Source organism: Podarcis cretensis (assembly GCF_951804945.1).
Source record: "Podarcis cretensis genome assembly, chromosome: 1".
Classification (NCBI taxonomy): Eukaryota; Metazoa; Chordata; class Lepidosauria; order Squamata; family Lacertidae; genus Podarcis; species Podarcis cretensis.
Window position 1 is genome coordinate 107,337,704 of NC_137170.1, and position 21,688 is coordinate 107,359,391.

At 40.8% G+C, this 21,688-nt stretch overlaps 1 protein-coding gene across 3 annotated transcripts in view; it reads left to right on the forward strand.

Moving 5' to 3' along the window:
* The window catches only part of KCNJ3 (potassium inwardly rectifying channel subfamily J member 3), a 113,777-nt gene that overhangs the window by 89,448 nt on the left and 2,641 nt on the right, over positions 1–21,688 (forward strand). The window lies entirely within an intron of this gene.

Below are 21,688 nucleotides of genomic sequence, written 5' to 3' on the forward strand. Positions count from 1 at the left end.
TTTATACTGTGGCTTATTTTATACAGTTCATGAGGCTGCCCGTGTTCTGTGCTATTCTTAGCATTCTCCTCACTTACCTATATCAACACACAAGCGCATACAATGCCAATAATAAAAATTGACAGCCACATCAGTCAGCTTCAAATACAAGTTCCTGGCTCTAGTTGCAATTCAGGTTTTTACTCTGCAAATTTGTAAACGTGATGGATTTTGTTTTGACATTAACTCCAGCCCTTCTCCAGCCCTTCTTATTATAAATTCTAAATAACTTCAGTTTCAAAGCTGAGTACAGTGGTGCCTCGCAAGATGAAAAGAATCTGTTCCGCGATTCTCTTCGTCTAGCGGTTTTTTCGTCTTGCAAAGCAAGCCCATTGACAGCTTAGCGGATTAGCGCTCTTAGCGGTCTAGCGGCTTTTAGCGATCAGCTGTTAAGCGGCTTATCAGCGGAACAGCTGATAAGCAGCTTAGCGGCTTAGGAAAGGGGGGGGGAGCGAAAAAAACCCGTGGGAACTCGCAATATTTTTTCGTCTTGCGAAGCAACCCCATAGAGAAATTCATTTAGCGAAGCGCCTCCAAAACGGAAAACCCTTTCATCTAGCGGGTTTTCCGTCTTGCGAGGTGTTCGTCTTGCGGGGCACCACTGTACAAGTACATGAAAGCAATGCCAACTGATTTCAAATATATTTTATAGGGAAATGTGCTTGAAAGTGCATCCTTACACTGCAGTGATATATCTATTGGTGCTGCTTGGAAGGAAGTAGCTACAGTGCATATATGAGCAGCTCTTCCTTACTTCTCTGGTCAAATCTCATACTCAATATACTCACAAGGCAGCTTCTTAGAAGAGTCAGAATAATTTCTTTGGCAAATCTGGATGTGATATATAAAGCATATTGACCTGTGCTGTTGGATAGCATGGCACAATGGTGGCCGACAGATTCTGTTCTCTGGAGCCATTTCATTTTGTGAAAATACAGTGGTGGCAGCCTATATATTGATCAAATTCATTATAGCCGCTCCTCTTTTTTTGGTGTACTTTTTCTTTAGTCATTAACTTTGACCCATTATCGTAATCTAGGATTGTCAGTCAGCATTGACAAAATTGAATTAGCTGGACAAACAGTTGTCCACAGACACTGTCAATATGAGCTTCCTGTGGGAGTCAAGCCCTTTCTCCAGCCATTCTCCAGACCTGACGGAGTGTCTCCACCCCCACCGTTTAGCCCAGATACTGAGATCCACCGCCAAGGGCCTTATGGCGGTTCCCTCATTGCGAGAAGTAAGGTTACAGGGAACCAGACAGAGGGCCTTCTCGGTAGTGGCACCCGCCCTGTGGAACACCCTCCCTTCAGATGTGAAGGAAATAAGCAGCTATCTTATCTTTAAAAGACATCTGAAGGCAGCCCTGTTTAGGGAAATTTTTAATATTTAATACTGTATTGTTTTTAACACTTGATTGGGAGCCGCCCAGAGTGGCTGGGGAAACTCAGCCAGATGGGCAGGGTATAAATAATAAATTATTATAATATTATTATTATTCCTGTTCACATCCTTACTTGGCATTCTGCTGCCACGCGGTACATACCCAACATTATGGGGATCATGACTCCAGTCTGTGCATCTACGGCAGCACTAGAGCAATATCCTGTATCTGCTTATATCACTAGTATGGTGCTGTATGCTTTGTTTCAGTGAAAATAGCCTTTATTATGCACATTCACATATATGAACAAGGCAAATATCATTGTCATAAAGGGTAAAGGGACCCCTGACTGTTAGGTCCAGTTGTAGACGACTCTGGGGTTGCGGTGCTCATCTCCCTTTACTGACTGAGAGAGCCGGCGTACAGCTTCCGGGTCATGTGGCCAGCATGACTAAGCCACTTCTGGCGAACCAGAGCAGCACATGGAAACACCGTTTACTTTCCCGCCGGAGCGGCACTTATTTATCTACTTGCACTTTGACGTGCTTTCGAACTGCTAGGTTGGCAGGAGCAGGGACCGAGCAACGGGAGCTCACCCCGTCGTGGGGATTCGAACCACTGACCTTCTGATCGGCAAGCCCTAGGCTCTGTGGTTTAGACCATAGTGCCACCCGCGTCCCATCATTGTCATACTACAGCATATATAATAATTTCCACTTTCGGTGTTCAGAATACATACTGTATTTTAATACTGGGCCTTCAGGGCTAGAAACAGACTACCCTTGTAGGCATTGCTGGCATAGATAGAGGGATAATGATGGACCATTACTGAAGTTTCTTCCCAGTAAACCACCAGTATGGCTCTGCATTGCTTGGGATCTCTGCTTCGCCCCCACTTACCTCATTCATTCATTCATTCATTCATTCGTTTAAAAGCAGATATTTCAAAAACACAAAACACCAAACAATTGTAATTCATTTAATATACCCCCCCTTTGTTGAGTGAGCATAAATGTGAAGATCCTGCTTACCATTTATGTGACATTTCAAGATCTCCATTTTTGCATTGCTGCATACAATAATAATATTAAGTCTTACTAACTATACTATCCCAGATTATGATAATGAGTCAAAGTTAATGACTGAAGAAAATACACTCCCCCCCCCCAAAAAAAAGGAGGGACTATATTTTCACAAAATGAAATTGTTCCAGGGAGAACAACACAATCTAAACGCGCAGTAAAAGTATTTATAGTAATGGTGCAGAAACAAAGCATCTAAATTGAGGAACAAAACAAAAGCTCCAGTTTTCTCTGCAGCATTCAAAAACAGCCAAGTAAGGAATGAGAACTCTGCATGGTTAGATTTTAAATGTTGCTATTGTGGATTCATGCATTTTTTTGCATCTAGATATATTTAAGGAAAGCAAAGGAATCCCGATCTTTTGTCTGTTTTTGTGTTGGGGATATATTCAATTTGTTACATTTGTTTATTATTAGTATATATTCCAGTAAGGTTGGAGATACTGCTACATAGGCTCCTCTGTAGGAATTCAAATTAGGACTGGACTGAACAGAAATAGAGACCATATTTTTGCAAGCAACTTTTGCAAGTAAGTTTGCAATTCAGAGAGCTTCAGCTCAGCTACCTGTGTGGTTTTGTGGCGTGCGTGTCAGACTAGAACAGTGGCAGCCCAATTTCAAATCCCCACCCAACAATGAAACTCGTTCAGGTGATCTGGGTCCAGTCACTATCTTTCAGTTTTAGTCTTTAGATTTGTTGGGCAGATAAACTGGAGGGGGGATATAGGATGAGCTTCTTGGAGGAAAGAGGTGATCTAAATATTCAAATTCACCTTTTTAGGCCTTTCACTTATGTAGCCAAAATGGCAACAGTCACATGAACAGGGGGAGGTAATCCGTGTGACGGGGTGAGCTCCCGTTTCTCTGTCCCAGCTCCTGCCAACCAAGCCATTCGAAAGCACACCAGTGCAAATAGATAAATAGGTACCACTACGGTGAGAAGGTAAACGGCATTTCCGTGTGCTCTGTTTTCTGTCACGGTGTTCCCTTGTGCCAGAAGCAGTTTAGTCATGCTAGTCATGACCTGGAAAGCTGTATGTGAACAAACACTGGCTCCCTCGACCTGAAAGCGAGATGAGCACTGCACCCCATAATCACCTTTGACTGGACTTAACCATCCAGGGGTCCTTTACCTTTTTTTATAGGACATAGTAGCTTGATTCTCAGTGGCTTCCATTGAGTTCTATGTGACAAAGGAAACAACCCAAAATCTGGGACACCATTGAGGGAGAACTCATCTGGTACACTCCATCCCTTTCACTTCCATTCAGACTTTTTAAAAGCTCACCTCTGCCATCTGAAGCCATTTGCTAAATTCTTGTTGGCCCCTACTCAGAATGAAGTATGTGGTGTGAGGGCCCAGGGAAGGGACTTCTTTTGGTGGCTCCTTGCATACAGAACTCCTCCCCTACTGAGGTGCATTTGGCCCCATCTTTTCATAGTTTCAAGTGACTTGTTTAAGATATACCTGCTGGGAGCAGGAGAGACTTGAATAGATAAATTGATTTAGCCGCTCTTGCTATAAATTGCTACTTATGAGTTGTTCTGATCCATTGCTTTGTGTATTTATATATTGTTTCTATCTTGTTTTTGTTGTAAACCACCATGTGGTGTGCAATGGGCGGCATATAAATAATCTATAAAATAAATAAATAATAAAATTCAGGTGCTTTCAAGTGTTTGTACTGCAAAGAGCCAAGCAAACAGAAGAACATTCAATTTTTAGCATGCATCCCACACTTTGCCACATAACAACAATGATGTGTGCTGCCATGCCCTAAACATTTAAATATAAAAATAGTAGAACAAAGCCTTTTGTGTTTCCTCTCAGTATGATGCACTATTTCCGTAAAAAAAGAAAGGAAGCAAAATATGCTTGACATTTTCTGTGCTTGTTGCCATAATATTTAGGGAAAGTTCACACATTCAGGCAGCTAAATCATCACATTCTGGGGTCATCAGGGATCTCTGTCCCTTATTACCTCCTCTCTTTGCTCCAATTCTGGTGCCTTGGCTTCAGGTGATAAGAAGCAATGATCCATAGTGATTTGTTTCATAATGATTTATGCTATAGCCGTTCCACGCCTCCAAGTTATGAAGTGACAAGTGCAAATCACCCTTCATAGCCCCTTTCCTTTCTCCATATTTCTCAAAGCCATTAGAAGACCCTCTGATGCATTTTCACATTTTCAGGATCTCTTACAGAAGCAATAATAACTCTTCTGTCTCTTGCCTTATGAAATTCATACAAGGATCGCAGCTGCATCCAAACAGAATAGACCCATTTATCTATATTCCACAGTCAATCATCCACTGCACCCAGAAAAGATGCATGTGGAATGGGTGATTTTCACTCAACCTATGTGAAAATTATATTGGTTCTAATCCATTAAGGCCATGCATTCTCCCTTTGCTCATCACTCTAATGTCATGGGAAGCAGTAGGAACTGTTACACTATCTCCGACACAGTGGAGACAAGGTGGTGTAGACAACTCGCAGAAGATGTCGATCCAAAATACATGGGAGATTTCAGAAGTGTGCATATGTCTTTGAATAATTTAGTTTCCCACCCAGATCTTTTGACGTAGTCTATATACATAGCCCGTGTACAGTTGGCCTACAGACTGCACATGTAGGCAAACCCCCTCCCCGACCTTCCTTTCTTCTTTTTGACCGAATAGTCAGACCACATTCCATGCCCCCTGAGGATGCCCATTCCTTATTGGGCTGTTCTGGGGGAGGTTTTTTGTGGGGGTTAGGAGTTGAGTGGACACTCTAGTGCCGAGTTTCAACTCCCTTCAAATCTTGGGATTTCTCTATTGATTTCTATAGACAGCTCTAATTCCTGTCACTGGGGAAATACTTGTAAGTATGAACCAAGAAATAGCCAATAAAAATAATCATGTATGGTTCTCTCCAGACTTTTCATATATATGTGTGTCTCTTCTTTAAAGAGTGCTGACCTTTAAAGCCCTAAACGGCCTTGGTCCAGTATACCTGAAGGAGCGTCTCCACCCCCATCATTCTGCCTGGACCCTGAGGTCTAGCACCGAGGGCCTTCTGGCGGTTCCCTCATTGCGAGAAGTAAAGCTACAGGGAACCAGGCAGAGGGCCTTCTCGGTAGTGGCGCCCGCCCTGTGGAACGCCCTTCCAGCAGATGTCAAAGCGATAAACAACTACCTGACATTCAGAAGACATCTTAAGGCAGCCCTGTTCAGGGAAGTTTTTAACGTGTGATATTTACTGTATTTTTGCTTTCTATGGAAGCCGCCCAGAGTGGCTGGGGAGGCCCAGCCAGAAGGGCGGGGTATAAATAAATTATTATTATTATTATTATTATTATTATTATTATTATTATTATTCCATCCCTCTTTTCCAGCCACTCTATTCCATTCCCACTTCTATCAAGTTTTCAGGTACCCCCTTTTCTTTTCATTCAACAGCCAGCATCTTGTGGGCACTGAGCACACTTCTAATAGAATCATAGAATTGTAGAGTTGGAAGGGATCATAAGGATCAACTAGTCCAACTTTCTGTAATGCTGGAATCTTTTGCTTAACGTGGGGCTCAACAACCATGAGCTTAAAAGTGTCATGCTCTGAGATGGACTGCTTCCCCCATATATATATATTTTATACCTCTGCAAACCAGAGGTTGCCCTGCTGGGCTTTGTGTCTTGGAGCACATGGAATGTTGGGAGTGGAACACAAATACACTAATCTTGATTAGTTGTGCTCATTGCACTGTTTCACCGAGAGTGGAGGAGTGTAGGTTGGCTGAAGAACAACTTTGGAAGGCTCCATGTCAGCAATGTAAAGGATCTGAAGCCTGGACCCAGGGTGGTTTACTAATCTAGGGCAGGCTTAGAGACAGCCAAGAGGCAAGCAAGAATGATCCTGGGAAAGCCTGCTGGGTGAGACACAGCAGTTGGCTCATCTGAGCTTGCTTCCAGATAACAACACTTTCTCTCCAGTTTTGTTGGTATATTAGTGATTAGATCAGGTGTGGGAACTTTGTCAACCAAAGGCCCAGTGGTATATTTATAACATCTGCCACCCCAGGGCAAAAAAGTTTTGCCCTCCCCAAATAATAATAATAATAGTAGTAGTAGTAATAGTAGTACATATGAGTACAGGGCACTGCAATCATATAACTTACATACCTGGAAGCAGTAAGCCCCTTTTAGCTTTGTGGGGTTTTACTCCTGAGTAAATGCATATAGGATTATGCAGGATGCTCTGCGCCAGATGTATGGATTATAATCCCACCATGACAGCTAATGGGGAAAAGAGAGAGGGTGAGACACACACGCAATGGTGCAGTGGACAAAAAAGCTCTTTTTGGCAAGCAGTACTCTTGCGGCAGGAATGCGGGTGGCGCTGTGGGTTAAACCACAGAGCCTAGGACTTGCTGATCAGAAGGTCGGCAGTTCGAATTCTCACGATGGGGTGAGCTCCCGTTGCTCGGTCCCTGCTCCTGCCAACCTAGCAGTTTGAAAGCACCTCAAAGTGCAAGGAGATAAATAGGTATCGCTCCAGCGGGAAAGTAAACGGCGTTTCCATGCGCTGCTTTGGTTCGCCAGAAGCGGCTTAGTCATGCTGGCCACATGACCCGGAAGCTGTACGCCGGCTCCCTCGGACAGTAAAGCGAGATGAGCGCCACAAGCCCAGAGTCGGTCACGACTGGACCTAATGGTCAGGGGTCCCTTTACCTTTACCTTCCCTTACTCTTGCAGCAAGGTTTTGCAGCAAGGGGGAGTGATAGACAAGTGGCAAGGAGAGCAGCAGAGGGGTGCAAGCAAAAGAAGGGGGTTTGCTTGTTGGATGCAGACTGTACTGAAAGCAATCAGTGTTCTGAGTGCGAGCCCCTCCCACCTCTTCCTGCCTTCTCACTTTCTCCGTGAGAGAGGCTGTTCTGGAGTTGGCCTCCCAGGCGTATTACCTTGGTGTGTCCTTATGATTGCTGTGGCTCTGATGATTACAAAGACTTTGCAAGTCTTCAAGTGTTCTTTCCTCCAAACGGAAGCTGGTCCTGAAGGCTCCTCTATATTTTCTGCGTCTTATAGAGCAAACCAAAACTGGAGCAAAATGATTTGTTTATAGGAATGAAGAAACGCATCAAGTTACTGAGAAATGGTTTTTTAACATTTAACTTCCATCTGCGGTTGTGTAATAAACTATAGATGCACAGATAATGGCAGAGTACTGAAAGCACCTGTCTTCCAAGTAAAGATAGCATTACTGTCTGAAAATGGCAAGCAGTTGTTCCCTAAAGGCAGCAGTTAATTTAATATTTGAATTGCATTCAGTGTTAATACAATTCGGTGAGCATCCTAAGTATGAGATCATGACAGGAGACATTTTCATCTCCTATCTTGTGAGAGGTCTCAACTACAACTCACTGAAGTAATATTTTGCTGAGCACTAGCGTAGTAGCATAACACTGTTGTCGCAACTCAAGAACTGTAACTTTCCAATCTCGGTGTACAAAAAATATATTACAAGGCAGTTAGAAGTAGGGCTGAGCTCAAAGGGGCCATTTTTCACAAAACGTATTCAGCAGCATCAAAAAACAGCACCCTCCCTCGGGCAGCTTTTCAGGAATTGCATTGGAAAGTGAGCAAAAGCGTTCACCCGTGCATAATGAGAGCAATTGGATTGGCTGAGCTCATCCATGTAATCGATATAGGAAGAACTGCCCTCACTCTTAATTCACTTCACTTGTCCACAGTGAAATAGCACCATGACATCATCCCATTCATTCATTTGGCTGGGATGACAGTGGGGGAGGGAGAAGATGAAGTCATTTGAAGGAGGAAATTTTGCCTTTGGTACTGCAGAGAGGGGAGACAATGACAGTGGATACCAGCAAATAAGTGGTTAAAAAACCTGGCAAACCTTCAGCAAAGCCCTAGTTTGAACATTGCATTACAGATTATACTATTTAGCATATAAAATGAACGCTGCAGTGATGTAAGTCACTGTTTGAATTTATTACCTAAGAGAAGCTTTAACGGAACTTTTTCAATCCATAAAGATATATGGCTAATAGGTTTATCTAACACTAATATCTTACTTTGGCCTTTTAAGCTTTCGTGAAGTTCCCTTTGGAGATTTAGAGCTAAGTTCGAAAACAGTGATAAGCTTGTGCAGAGCAAAATCACTCTTTAGTAGTAGTAGTAGTAGTAGTAGTAGTAGTAATAATAATAATAATAATAATAATAATAATAATAATAATAATAATTTATTTATACCCTGCTCATCTGGCTGGGTTTCCACAGCCACTCTGGGCAGCTCCCAACAGAATTTTAAAAACATGATAAAAACATGATAAAAACACGAAAAACTTCCCTTAACAGGGTTGCCTTCAGATGTCTTCTAAAAGTCAGATAGTTGTTTATTTCCTTGACATCTAATAGGAGGGCGTTCCACAGGGCGGGCGCCACCCTCTGCCTGGTTCCCTGCAACCTCACTTCTCACAGTGAGGGAACTGCCAGAAGGCTTTGCTTTTTCCTTTTTTCCTGGTATGCAGAGCACATTCACCAAACTATGGCGTACCAGGACGTCTTCACAAATAGTTGCAAATGAGGAGCTTACAGCCACTTTGCTCTTCCCCAGTATTTTTTTTTACTCCAGCACTCCACTGAGCTAAACCAAGGTTTGACTTAACATGTCATTTGAACCCAGACTCATGGTTATGCACCATGGGTTGTAGCCAAGGTTTATTCTTAGCTACCATGGGCCCATGCTCAGATATTACACTATAACCAAACCTCGGCTTAGCACTGGTGAACACAGAAGTAAAAAGTATTGGAGTGGAGCAAGAGGAGCCCACATATTTGCATGGTCCTGATAAACCATAGCTTGACTTGCCATGTTGTGCAGCCAGACCATTAGTGTTGATTATTTATGTTATTGGGCCATGGTTCCCGAGATTTGAACTCAGTATTTGTTACTCTGTTTCATTTAACTTCTTTAAAGGCAAAAGCCTCTCTGACAGGCTAGGAAGCACCACTCCTGCTACATACTTTAAAAACGAGGCTGAAAGTGTCTCTGTAAAATGGCATTATGTAATCACCCCTCTTTTTTTTGTAATTATTTATGCATATTTTTGACTTTGTAACATAGTGGTTATTACTAACAAACCAAAAGGTACAGTAGCATAACAAAGCAAATAAATAATAAGGAAAGGAAATGGTGGCACACAAATGTAAATGAAGACATCCATATTTCCTGAGCTGGCATGGGTGGTGAATGTTGGGCATCCAGTTCTGAAGCATAGGAAATAAAATCCCACCAGGTTACGTAAAAGCATTATGGATCCTCCACCCCAGCCCCCACCCCTGAAAACACACAGTTTATATGTGATTGTTTTCCACAACAGCTGAAGTCCACAAGTTCTTATACCATAAAAATGTAGTTTTTTCAAGGTTATCCATTGGTGGACTATTGAAATCCTATCCACAACCAGCATCTGTGTCTAAAAGTTTCCATGGCAATAAGCTTTCTTGTTGTCAATCCACATACTCAGTAATGATAGCTGTGGGGGGTGGCCTGAACAAGTGATTTAATCATTTTAGATATTTATTTATATACTGGGGACCGAAATAATGTAACATTAGTTCCAGAGATAGCACGAGGGGGAAAATGGCTGCCCTCATGTGATAATGTGAAGGAAGTCATATTTTTATCCACACTGCCCTGAGCTTCTGGATGCTTTTGGTACATTTGGCTATGAAAATAAAAATGATTAATACCCTCAAAAGGAAGTGCTTATCAGCTAGTGGTGCAATGGCTCAGTACTAAAGGGTACTTATAGGTGAAAAGAGACTTCTCTGTAAGAAGCCATAGCTAGTTTAGACAGCCTGTGGAAATCTGCATTTTCACAGCTCCTGCAACACTGCTTACAGACAGATAAATAAAGCCAACAGGAGGATTAGCTGTCCAGAATGGAGCCAAGATGCTTTTTACTATATCTAACAGGAATCAAGAATTAATACCACAATAAATGAAGCACATATTCATTACAGTTATATCTCTCCTAGGGCACCCAACCCAGTGATTTTGCCCAATGAAAAACCCAAGATATTGCCACTGTCCATTTGTCTACAGGATGTGTAATAAGTTGATAAATGGAAATATTTTCTCCTGCTTTTGTGCTCCTGTTTCTTTTGAGTTAAAAAGCAAAGATATTTGCCTCATAGCAAATACTAAATCATTCTCAAAAGTTCAGAAGCAGTGAAAGCCTAATTCCTGATTATTAAGCATTCTCTCTCTTTGTCGACTTTTCAGAATCGTATCGCAGAAAGGGTTTGTAAATTCCAAAAGGAGTTCATCTTATTACTTATCTACCTTATATTAGCAACCACCACCATGCCAACATTCATGTTTTTGTTTTAAATCCCGAAAGGATACACTGGAGCCTTGAAAATCATAAGATTCAATTTTTTTAAGGTTTTGCATAAGCCTTCACAGACTGAGAATTCTGGTTTAACCATGGGTGATATCCAGTATTAGATACTCAGAGCACACCCATTGAAATCAATGAACTCATAGAACCTTGCTCAATTGAGTTCAAGAGGTCTGCTCTGAGTCTGACATAGTTTGGATAACACCCTGTGTGCATTTCTGTATTCAGTTATGAAAAAGAAAGACAGTGGTACCTCAGGTTACAGACACTTCAGGTTACATACGCTTCAAGTTACAGACTCAGCTAACCCAGAAATAGTACCTTGGGTTAAGAACTTTGTTTCAGGATCAGAACAGAAAACGTGCTCCGGCAGTGGGAGGCCCCATTACGTAAAATGGTGCATCAGGTTAAGAACAGTTTCAGGTTAAGAACGAACCTCCAGAACAAATTAAATTCTTAACCCGAGGTACCACTGTATTCAGATATTTTTCTCCCACTTCTTATTAGTAAGAAAATACATTTCTGTTGCATCTCTTAACTGTTTAGGGATGTTTTTAATGCTTGAAGTTTTACTTCTGTTTTTAGTCCTCTGTTGGGAGCCTCCTAGAGTCGCTGGGGAAACCTGGCCAGATGGGCGAGGTATAAATAATAAAATTATTATATTTATTTATTTATAACAACATACATACATACACTTGCTGTTTTCTTATGGAACTGTGTAAATGGATTCCGTGTTTGACATACTATGTCAATTACCAGTATATATGTTCAAAATACTCGAGACACTTTTACTTATGGGAGCAACCGAAATACATTTTAGAGCTGTAGCATAAAAGTCAGTATCCAACAATGACCATAATCTTTGCTTCTAAATATAACATCAGTCAGAAAATATTGTAAACTCGGTGCCAGGAATTTCCCTCCAGTGTCATATTGGTACCTCGAGATTTTCAAGATTTTATTTCCTTATAATGGTTTACAAGTGGGATCTACAGAAAAGCATGACAAAGTGGAATGTTTCAGTTCAAGATTCCAGCCTGTCAGCCACAGACTCTTCCTATGATTTTATTTTATTTAACAAAATTTGTAACCCATTTAACTGTGTATAAAATTTCAAAACAGTTTACAAAGAGCATAAAATATACATTAAGATTGTCAGTAAATAATAATAATAATTCTATGTTAAAAACAGGGCTATAAAAAGCAAGATGAATAAAAAGCCCATTCTCCCTTGCTTTCCAATCCAGCCTTCTACCAGTCAGCCAACATTCAGTGGTCATATTGAACATGCTCAGACATAACGTAATATATTTTGGCATCCCAATGTACAAAGTTATATATAGATGTCATTTTGCACAGGATGACAAGTGCTGACATAACAGAAACAGCATGTGGTATAAGGCAACTGTGGCATCTGCCTGTCCTTTTGGGCTATGCACCAGTTTTACTACAAGGGAAGTTGTTGCATGTGTGCTCTGTAAACGTTCCTTAAAACAACATTTTCTGAAAGGGTTTTTTGTGATTTTCAAACAATACTGTCTGCAATTTGAAAGTTGGCCCCAGCTAGTGATGGGTAAACTGCTCAGTCCTCTTTGAAATTTGCTCTTTTTTACAGTTCAATAAATTGAAGCAGGGTGGCACTGAAAACTGCAACTCCCTTCTTTTGTAGCAGCAAAGGGCACTTGAAGCATGCATTCAGGATGCAGTCTGTAAGGACTGCCCAGCCATCTCCACTGCCGTTTCCCCATCACCGCCAAGAGTAAACTTGGTTGGGAGCAGGAGACAACGGGTTGGTTGAATGAATCCAGTATGAGTCAGAGCCAAACACCACATTTTCAAACTGCCCTAATTATATACTGCTGACCTTAGTAGTTCAAACCACCAGTGCATGTTGCAAAGATGGGACCTATTCAGGGGTTGGTATGAATGGGAAAGCATCAATTCCTTTAGCTTAAAAGTAATAACACAACAGCAACAACAATCTGATACCGCAGTCGCCAGCATTTTACTGCCACTGGCCACATTTTTTCGAATTTTTGCAAAAGTGCTGCAAGTGCCACTCTCAAAATGGCTGCCATGGGGACATAACACGTCACAAAACGTTGCTGTGGGAGATAGCATTTCACAGAATGGCTGCCATGGAAGCGTAACGTAACACCAAATGGCAGCTCATTTCTGACAATACACAGGGATCATGTCATGTGTTTCCATGTGAAAAGGAATCATGTTCATGCTTCGTTTTACTAGAATTGAGAAATAAGCCTGTAGACCATAAACATTATGAATTTAATTCTACTCCACTCATTGTTAGACAAAAGCAGAACGGCAGAATCTAAACTGTTCCTGCAGGCTCAGAGAAACCCAGCATGTTCAAAAAGTGTAGGTATTTGTAATGTGGGGAGTACTCGGGGTAGCAAACCAGCATACACTAATTAGGTAATGTGACATAAAAGCTGGCTTGAAATAGTTGTGCAACTCAGCCTTTCTGAGGCATTCTCGTGCTCCTGGGATTAAAATGCTGCACTTCTTCATTAGCTAAGATGAAAGCTTAAATAGTCTCCTATCTTAGCTGAGGCTAAAGCAATTACATTTGTGTTTTAGCCTTGTGCATAGTCATAGATCTGTTGGTTTCTGCTCTCTTCACTGTGCAGCGAAGTGCTTGTCACGAGACAGGTGTTTACATTCCACAGTCTGTGCTGTTGGAGTTTCTCACGGGAAAGGAGACTGGATGTGACGTACACTGGTTTCCTGTTTTTCACAGTTTCTCTCCGTGCTTTAGAGGAGAGAGGATGCTTTCTCTGCTCCGGCAGAGGCAAGATGTTTTTCTGTAATCTACCAGCTTTGAAGTGTAAATAAAGTAATATAGAGTATGTGGCACGTACTCCTCATCATTCCGCTGTGCACGGGCTACTGCAATTTCAACAAGATCTTCTGTTCTGAAGCCAAAAGTTCTACCTCATTGAATGCAATAATTTGTATTTAATCATTTATATGTTGGCAATTTGGATGCCCTTTTCATAGCTGTCAACTTTTCCCTTTTCTTGCAAGGAATCCTATTCGGAATAAGGGAATTTCCCTTAAAAAAAGGGAAATGTTGACAGCTATGCCTTTTCAGTAGGAAAAATGCTTGTCAACAATAAAACAAAAGACAGAAAAAGAATAAGTTCTAGGGTCCTCATGTAAAAAATGGTAATCTAGAAACAAAAAGTGAAAGCTAAAATGCCATACTACTATTTATGAATGTAACAAAGTATTTGTCAGTATTCTAGGTCATATTTTCGTTCACTTGTGATCAGTGTGGTGTAGTGGTTAGAGTGTTGGACTATGATCTGGGAGACTCCTGTTCAAATCCTGGCTGAGCCATGAAGCTCACAGGCTACAAAGAGGATCCTTAACAAAATATTCCAACTTTGGAAGAGTGGCATAGATATAAATACATTTTTTAAAAAAACTAAAATAAAATTTTACTGTGTTTCTCCAGACTTAATAGGCATGTTCCTGTTCATGCCTCCAGCAAGTCTGAAAAAGGCAGCAGGGGTAGCCAACATGGTGCTCTCCAGCTGTTCTTCAATTATAGTTCCCATCCACATCAGAAGGGCCCCATGTTGGTTATCTCTGATATAAAGAGTAGAAGAAGTATGGAAAATAGGAAAAGGAATAGCTGTTGCTTTCCCTTTTTCTTCTTCTGAAACATCCCTATTAAGGTGGGTTTTTTTAATGGTAAAGGACCCCTGCTCTTCAGCTTGTCAATCAATTGGAAACATCCCTATATATTGCAGGGAAAAGAGAGAGGTGGGTTTTTTTTAACCTTATAGTGTGCATCCCTCCAACCCTAATCTCCTTTTAAGAATATTTACTATAAGCCAATTCCATTTCTCTCTCTGCCTCTTTTTTGTTTTTCCTCGACCAACAACCTAACACCTATTTAAACATAGATATCGCTATACAGAAAATGGTTTGTGCAGTTGTCTTCTCATATACTATTAAAACTCAGTCTGAATTGCTAGCGCATATGTCAACATGGGAAGTAGCACATAAAATTAAGATAACTTTCATAAAGCGGTGCATCGGATGATTGTTAATGTAAACATATAGCTTGCAACAAAACTTGTCTTCCTAAGTGCAATTAGAATGTGTTCGTGGATAGACATTATTAGTATATAGACTCTGTTAAATCTTAATAGGGCCATTAACTTAATGAAAGCAAGAAAAAGTGTCTGTCACCATAACTTCGTAATGAACCAATTCTTTTCTTCCTTGTTAAAAAGAATCTACAGAAAATAAAAGAACATACAAAAAGGAGATGAACATTAATCATCTGGTTTAGTTCCCTAATACAGTAAAGAAAGCCAGTACTTAAGACAATGGCATGGTAGATTAGAGAGAATATATTGTTATTCTGTACAACAGGCCCTTACAAACAATGAGTAGCATTATGTCATTATAATCACTATAATAGTTATTATTAGCTTTTAAACTGAACATTTTGTCAAATAAAAAGTCCAATAAAAAGTATAATTCCAAATGAGAAAAGGTGACATCTGGCACACTAGTGAAATCATTTTGGCTTTGAGAAGTGTATCTGTGTAGCCCAAATCAAGGTGACAGAGAATGACATCAGTTGTATGAACAGAAAACACCCAGACAGTGCTAGGTAGCAGAGGTGCAAGTGACCAGCAGTTAAGGCAAAATTGGATTGATGCTAGATGCTAAAGGTCATGTGCGATTACCACCAAAAACGATAACCCAGCAGCTCCTCCTGATAACCAACTCCCATCTTGCCACAGTATTCTGCACCATCTGAAGTTTCTAAGCACTTTTCAAAGGCAGCCCCACACAGAGTGCATTGCAGTAACACAATCGAGATGTGAGTTGGACATGACAACCACTCACTAAATACACCCACAAGAACAGACCTTTCTTTTGTGGTTCCCCATTTGTGGAATGCTCTCACCATAGAGTCTCGCCTAGCACCATCACCTTTTGGTGCCAGGCAAAAACTTTCCTCTATAACCAGGCCTTGGGCTTTATGGCCTTTTAGAAGTGGGTCAGGTGTTTTTAATGTACTGGGGTGGTTTCCTTCCCTTGGTTTTAAGGTATCTGCGGTTGGTTGTAAGTCACTTTAGGTTCCCTTGAGCAAGATAAAGCGACTAACAAGTTTTAGTAGTATAATAAATGAATTACTTTCACAGAATTCAGTTTGCAATATCTTACATCTGAGCAGTTGTCCGTTGTGGTGCTGTCCCTCAAAACTCTCCTCCAAATGAACTCTGACTATTCTCCTTTCTCTGCTTTTTCCACTGGTGACTTAAAAGCATTTGAATATTATGTTGTATTGTGGTATACTGGGGCGGGGAGTATCTATGTTTTATCAGCTGGTTGTGTGGTGCAATTGAAACCATGGTTACTCAGAAGTCAGCAACATGGAGCTCATTAGGCCTTACTCCATTGCGCACTATTCTTTAAAGCTGACTTGATTTCACTGTTGCTTTTAGCTCAGCGTTTCATTTTGAACACTCCAATGTTGGGGCCAGAATAGTAGCTTACCTTATAATAATTATAATAATAATCATAAACAAATGTGCAGGTCTTAAAACGGTTTACTTGAGACCATATACTTCCCTTCATACACATATCTATTCCAGAATAACTTGATTGAATAGTGTCACCTTCTCATTTCAGAGACATGAATCATGCTAGAATTTCCTGTATTATTTAAATATGTATGACTTCCTGAATGGTTTAAATAGTTATGAATATCCCATACCATTTGTGGCACCTTCTTTCTGACATCCAGATTGTGAAAAGACCATGTCGGGAGCTCTGTGTGCATTGCAGGGCTTCTGGACAAACACTGGAAAAGGTTTTAAATGAGGCTGTTTACACAGTGGTGTTCCTTTATACCTTTTATCACAATTTTATGAGAAGAGCATTTGCTATTATTATCACTTTGCTTTGTAAAATGTATTTGCAAAACTAAATTTGTCTAGCTTATAAAGCAATAAAACTGAAGTTATATGAATAGCCTTAGCTGGTTGCCCAAAGTAGAGTAAACATATTTATTACAGTAAACCGAAAAAGGGATAATTAAAAGCAATAAAACACTGTAGGGGTATGAGAAAAGTTTAAGACAGCAATATATTTAAAAGCCTACAGAAAAAAAATTCTAAAATGTTTTAAAAGGACGTTTTCCATATCTTAGATTCACCTATCCGAGACCCGGTCCCCATAAAACAGGTGATTTCCCCCATATATTTTTTAAAAGAAGTATTTGTGAAATGTTATTTGCTATTTGTTAACACTGTGATTTCAGAAATTAAAGTATGAAGAATGTGGATACAGTCTACATAGCTAAATTGGTTGCAAGCTGATTACAGGTTCCAGTGGATTGAGTGGACGAGACTAATAGTGGGTCTTACAGGCAAGAAGACAGTTTCTTTCTACTTGTGCCGTAGAGAGAAGTGAAGGACAGATGGGGCTCGTTAACCTGGGAAGGTAGCCCATCTGGGAGAAGGAATACTCTGCCTTGCTGGGAGAAGGAAAGGCTTTGGAGTCAACCCTACACAAATCCAGAATGTAGTCTCTAAGACAGTTGGATCACATCTTGTACACTCCTTGCAGCAGCAACTGCAACAAATACACCTTTTTGCCACTAATAGGCAATCTTATGTTGATCCTAGTAATTATGCATTACTGTCCATAGCTTTCCATAGTAACAGGTATGCAGATGTTTCAGGGAGACCAGCTAAAAGTGTAAATCCATATGAAGCAGGCATTCTTTGCTGCATAGAACCATTGCATAGAATTTACACTATTACTGAAATGGTATATATTTGTTAAGAACTCCGTTATCCCAAGGAGAGCATTTTCGGTTATTGTCATAGAACTTACTCAAAAGAAAGGTTCATGGAAACAAGTGGGATTACTTTCAAATAATTTATTTAGACAGCAATCTGCACTGCTGGGGCTCATGGTGTTTGGATGCTGGGCTCCACTGGCAAAGGGGCTGTGCTTCGATTGTATAAGCCCAGCATACTCCTTTGGTCCAAGTATACCATTGGCCAAGTATGACCAAGTATATCATTCCTAAAATCTGAGAAGCTAGAGTATCACTGGGGAACTTTTAAGTCTGAGGGCTGCATTCCCTTGTGACAAAACTTCCAAATGCCGCATACCAATGTTGCTGAGGGGCAAAAGTGGACAGATCAATGGATGTGATTCTTTGTATAGTAGCCATGCAAAGGTCAGAGGCTTCTACAGATTTTCACATCTCTCCATCCAGGCAAGCGAGAAGAATTACCGCAGTTCAATGACACATTCCAACCTGGCATTCATGGATAGTGTGGAACATAGCTTTGGGCTGTGTGGTCTCTGGGGAGAGGTTCTCCACCACTGGGCTAGAGTTTGGACCTTGTACTCCTCAAAAACTAACTTGTGCTTCCATATACAGTGGTCCCTCGGGTTAAGTACTTAATTCGTTACGGAGATCCGTTTTTAACCTGAAACTGTTCTTAACCTGAAGCACCACTTTAGCTAATGGGGCCTCCCGCTGCCACCGCCAGAGCATGATTTCTGTACTTATCCTGAAGCAAAGTTCTTAACCTGAAGCACTATTTCTGGGTTAGCGGAGTCTGTAACCTGAAGCGTATGTAACCTGAAGCGTATATAACCCGAGGTACCACTGTACTTGTACATTTCTAAAATACTTCTAATTAGATGACTTTTTTGCAAAGCCAGCTACTAATATTAAGGTTCACATAATATTAAGCCAGTATTTCCAGGGAAGGTCTTCTTAACAACCGCATACAACTCATAGAATCTCTTCCATCCTTCATTTATTATGAACATGAAGCATAGAAGACCCCAGCTTCCAGGTCTGTGATGCGAAGAAGGATGATAAATGGGCATGGTGTCTCTCAACACCTGATTCTCGCTAAGACCTCTTGTGAACTGAAGTTTAGTCAAAGGAAAACCACTAGCAAAACTTGTGTAAAAGTTTACTGAGCCTTCCCAGGAGCTGGAATCGAATCCAATTGCCCCTAAAAGGCAACACGGTGTACCAAGGAAGCTGTCGATTTATTTTGTGGCCTGCTTCAGTTTCCAGGGTTGCAGCAACTATATAGCTCAGCAACAGTGAAGGAAGCTGTCTGCATTAACAGCAACACAGAGATAATTATGCAACTCCTTTCTATGAATGCAGTGCTAGAATTGTGTACAATGCTGCAGATACCATTTAAATTGGAAAGTATTATCAGACAAATCCTAATGCACATATAAAAATAATAATGCCCATTCCCTTTCCCAAACAAGTTGAGCCCTTCTGTCACATCACATTTGTCACCGAGTGGTAATACTAAGGACAAAATCATGTTATATAATAACAACTTGATAATGCAGGAGAAGCCTTTGTGAAGAGCCATCATTTCCCTTTCACAGCAAAATACAAAAACTGCTCCAAGGACACTCTTTTGTGGTGGGAGGGGAAAGCTTCACCAAGAAATACAATTATACATAGCCTGCATACAATTGCAACAGCATGCTTCTTTCACACTACCTTCTCTAAGATAACTGAAGCTCCAGATATCATGCAAAAATGCATTAATGAAAGCTTAGACCGTAAAAAGCAGTGCATCCCTTAGTCATGACAGTACACTCAAGTTTGAAGACAAACACTTAATTGTTGCCTAAAGCAATGTGACATAAATGTCATTTCCCCCCCCCTCCCAATAAGGTGTAACGCATCAGAATGCCTTGGAATGATTAGTTTAATAGGTTGTTGATTTAAATAGCGCTCTAATTCTAGCCTTAACACATTTTTCTAGTCTGTCCCTTTTATTGGTGAGCAGATCATTTAATACTTTATGCCACTTCCAGCTGCCTGCTGTGGTTGAGTCTTCTCCCTAAAAATTGTTTTCTCTGAGGCTCTAACATAGCTCTTTTCTCTGTGATATTCTGAAGCAAAAAGATTTCCACCTTCAAGGTTTACTCTAAAAGTGTATCATACACACCTAATTTAAATAATTAAAGGGCTTTTTTGTAAGTGAAAAAAAATGCATACAATTACAGTGTTTTAGAAGACTGGTTTTTTTTTTTTTGCTTAGATAGAAGGAACTAGCAATGAATGTGTGTCAAAGTTTGATTTTGTTTTTCTCATATTCACTACTTACTTTCTTCTTGGAGTGTTTTGCATTTTGTCATGACTAATTTCTAAGGGAAATCTTAGCAAAGTTTGCCAAGAAATGGTGTGTATACACTCTCTCTCTCTCACACGCGCGCACACACACACACACACACAACCTCCTTTCTTGCCTGTAACTTCACTTTCCTTAAATCTCTTCTCTGGAAGTCTTGAAATGTACTTTCTCTTTCACAGTTTGTGTGGGCACCTGTTTAAGGGTGTTAGGTAAAGGTAAAGGGGCCCCTGACAGTTAAGTCAGCAGGAGGCCCCATTAGCTAAAGTGGTGCTTCAGGTTAAGAACAGTTTCAGGTTAAGAATGGACCTCCAGAATGAATTAAGTACTTAACCCGAGGTACCACTGTACATGGTGGTACAGCTCACATGTAACACTAAGGTGAATAGTTGTGCATTTACTCATAGCAGAAATTGTAGCTGCTTCAATCCTTTCCCAGCCCTGCTGCTTTCGTGCTCCCTAAGGCTAAGGTGTTATAGCCAAACCTGGAGTTGTGGTTTGTCTTGTTGTGGTTTATTTAGAGCGAGATAAATCACAAGCCCAGTTTCAAATCTAATGCTAAGCCAATCTATGGCTTCGTTCTGTGTGTCAGGAGCAAGGGAGGAGCTAAGTGGCTACAATTTCTGCATTGAGTAGCCTCATACTCATTTAAGCCATGGTTTGGCTTAGCATTACATGCAAACTGGATCACAGTCAATAGCTTTTGCTTCTTGGCATACTAAAGTGAAAAAATCACGTTGATGGCAGTACATCTTAAAGCATTTGGGGGGAAAGTGTAATGCAACAGAAAGGGAAATGATCTACTAATTGGGGATGCAATCTGGAATCAGTTTTTCGCCTATTCCCTTTTCTCTCTTTTTCTTTTTGCTCAAGGTGGGGAGGGTAATTATGTTCAAGTTCTTCTCAGATTTTACTCGATCGATGACCACAGTCATACAGAATAAGCAGCAAACTAAACAGTGAGACATCTCAGTTCTACCCTTGTTTGGCATTAGCCAAAAAAACAGAAGTAAGGTGAATTTATACTTGGCCTCACAGGAGTATTGTGGCCTTGGCTGGTTTTATTTCTAATAACTGCTTGTATTTTGCTTGTGGTGATGAAACCCATAGAATGTTTGTGAGCTGAACTGTTCAACTTAGTCCAGGCATTCAGTGTTAAACTTTCCAGGAAGCAAACGTATCAGAAACTTCACAGAGGAGACATAGAAATAGGAGATAGCTGAAATCACTTAAGGTATGGGCGAGCAATCTCCGGACCAGCCTGGGTGTGGGATGAATTGTGATAATGCCTCTTGGTTTCCTAGATTAGAGAGGTATATGCATATGCACCTCTGACTTTTGCAGGGCTGGAAATGTAGAAGGGTAAGAATCACAACCATTTTGCCACCCAGTTTTTGCCTCTGGCCTGCCCACCACTGCCTTGTGGCCCCTGGAATACTACAGATGCGCTAAGGTAATGCTCAGGCCAAAAATTGTTCCCCGGCCCTAACATCAGAAAGAGCTCGGTGCTATGAGGGGATTGAAATAGGTGTCTGATGAAGTTACAGGCAAGCTAAATAAAAAAGAAGTGAGGCAAAGAGGG